The sequence below is a fragment of the Dipteris shenzhenensis genome, chromosome 1, assembly GCF_047967505.1.
Source record: "Dipteris shenzhenensis isolate YYH24624 ecotype China chromosome 1, Dip_SZ_1.0, whole genome shotgun sequence".
Classification (NCBI taxonomy): domain Eukaryota; kingdom Viridiplantae; phylum Streptophyta; class Polypodiopsida; order Gleicheniales; family Dipteridaceae; genus Dipteris; species Dipteris shenzhenensis.
The window spans coordinates 11,543,934-11,546,532 of NC_141596.1; the positions used below are offsets into that span (position 1 = coordinate 11,543,934).

General features: G+C 42.1%; 1 long non-coding RNA gene across 1 annotated transcript; it reads left to right on the plus strand.

Annotated features, from left to right (window-relative positions):
* Positions 1-659: 659 nt before the first annotated feature.
* Positions 660-1,341, plus strand: LOC147905374 (uncharacterized). Its single transcript, XR_015542044.1, has 2 exons — positions 660-939; positions 1,082-1,341. It is a non-coding gene; the product is annotated as an uncharacterized LOC147905374 (long non-coding RNA).
* The last annotated feature ends 1,258 nt before the right edge of the window (positions 1,342-2,599 follow it).

Sequence of the window (2,599 nt, forward strand, 5' to 3'; positions counted from 1 at the left end):
GATTCCCGTGTTGTGTAAGGCTGTGATGTGTGAGTGCCATCCGTGCCATGTGGGTTTTGTTGCACCTCGCCGCTCGCAGCATGATTCCAATTTCAGAGACACTCATTTCGAGTCCAGGATTGGTACATGATCTCAGTGTGCCAATGCTCAGGATTCCCGTGTTGTGTAAGGCTGTGATGTGTGAGTGCCATCCGTGCCATGTGGGTTTTGTTGCACCTCGCCGCTCGCAGCATGATTCCAATTTCAGAGACACTCATTTCGAGTCCAGGATTGGTACATGATCTCAGTGTGCCAATGCTCAGGATTCCCGTGTTGTGTAAGGCTGTGATGTGTGAGTGCCATCCGTGCCATGTGGGTTTTGTTGCACCTCGCCGCTCGCAGCATGATTCCAATTTCAGAGACACTCATTTCGAGTCCAGGATTGGTACATGATCTCAGTGTGCCAATGCTCAGGATTCCCGTGTTGTGTAAGGCAGTGATGTGTGAGTGCCATCCGTGCCATGTGGGTTTTGTTGCACGGCTGCAGTGCCGGACAGCGGCATGACTCTGGTAGATTCCTTGCGAAGATTTGGAAATGTATGGAAAACGTGTACAGGTATGCCATCTAGAGCTTCGACGCAACGGGATGAACATTGAAAAGAGTCTATTTATAAGTTCATTTCTGTTGTAAAATTTCAAAGCTCAACTCGTCGCTTGAATCTTATAGTCAGTCACAACTTCTCATAAGAATGACTCGTGCTACACATACCCAGTCGCTTGTTGCTCCGTTCGTCATGATTGCACTGCTTCTCCTGTGCAGCTTTCCCGGCCTGGCGTTCGGGCAAGAGCGAGGATCATGCACTTGCAGCAACGATGGTTGCCCCCTTGACTCAACTGTGACCTACGACGGCTGCTACACTGGCTATACAGCTGGGTGCTTTTGGGGTGCAGCTTGTGGATGTGAGTAGCCATATATTTGTGTTTATTTTTCCTGCTTGCGTTTGCTTTGATGTCTGTCGAGTCGAATTTACTTCCATATGCAAGTAAGGACGTCGTTCCGGATTCTTGATCTGATGAACTTAATATATAATTTCTCCTGCAGTTTGCGCCTGCATGCCGTCCGCTACTACGATCGCAAAATGGGTTTAAGAGCTTGTCTTCTTACTTATAAAAAGTATGCAGGATGAGGTGGTTGTAAACACAAAAAGGGTGAGCCAGTTAGTTAACTAAAAGGTGGCGTTTTTAAATTTCCATCCGTCATTGCATCCTCAGAACTACAAGGGATTATGTGAGATGGAGGGCAATCCTGGTTCAATCCAGTCTATATCTTAAACTTCAAGTAATATAGTATGTCTGTTTCAATACTTAAGCCACGTTTCATTCACTTTTCTGTCAGTCCTGGCCTGCCAACCGTAATTCACTTTTTCTAGACGTGAGTTGACTGAGAAGTTAAGTCGACGAATCAAAACAATGCTCGCATATAAAAAAGCCATGACCCACTTTCTCCAAGATGAGATGGCATGAAAATGACTTAACCACCTTCGGAAGATATCACGTACTCATAACTATGTTTGTGAACTAGAATAAATAATTAAAAAGCACATGATAGGGTCCAATCCTGGCTCTTTTGGCTGTACACAAAAAATCCATGATTTGGAGTAAAATCAATATTTAACTGTTTTTAAGATCAAGGTGAATGTAAAAGGGAAGAGAAGCTCATAGAAGGGTGAACACTGAACACTTGAGGTGACGCTATTATGATCATGAAGTTATGGCAAGGTTTGACTAAGGGAGTGATGCATTATAAATTTCCTTTCATCTCTCTCACATAAGGGCGACTTTCCCACACGTTTTCAGCGATCTTGTTGTTGCTAGCTTTATTTGCCTCGCTCTACTTTGTAAAATTTTATCAACCTAAAATTGAATCCGTGGAGCAAGGCCAATCTTCTCCCCAAGCATCTTCTTGAATTGATTTGAGAATCACCAAGAGGGAGAGAGGCAACATAGCGAAATACATGATTTGCATTAAATAAGAAGGTTACATTGACAAAGATGAACAAGAACTCACTCAGAGTAAAGATAAGAGCGTAACTACTTACATTCACTTGGATTTCGGCCTTGCAGGCTATGCCAACCTACATGCAGGAAAATAGCCACTTGCTTCCTACATGGAGTATGAATTTAAAATTCCTTTGTTATGCGCAGACATAAAATCTTTGCTCTTGACTAGATTCATTACCAGTTGTATGTTGGCTCATGTTGTTTAAAGAAAGTGTTGTAGGTTCTCCTAAAACAATTTCAATTCTCAAAGGAGTCTATAGAACCATATTGCTTGATATGAGCGTTAATATGTTGATCCTTTATATTTTCCTTATGTGGATGATAAGGTTACTATTCGTTGTTCTTGATGTGTCATGACAAGTCTTGCTAAGCCAAGATCTTTTACACTATAGCTAATTCACATTGGTATAGCCATAAAAACCAAGATTAGGTGATCTTCATATTTGAGCCCATAATTCCATGTACCTTTGATATATTTGAGAGCTACTTCTGTTGCATCAAGATGAGATACCTAAGACTTTTCTTACTACACATAAGGATGATTCCTTTTGGATTTGGC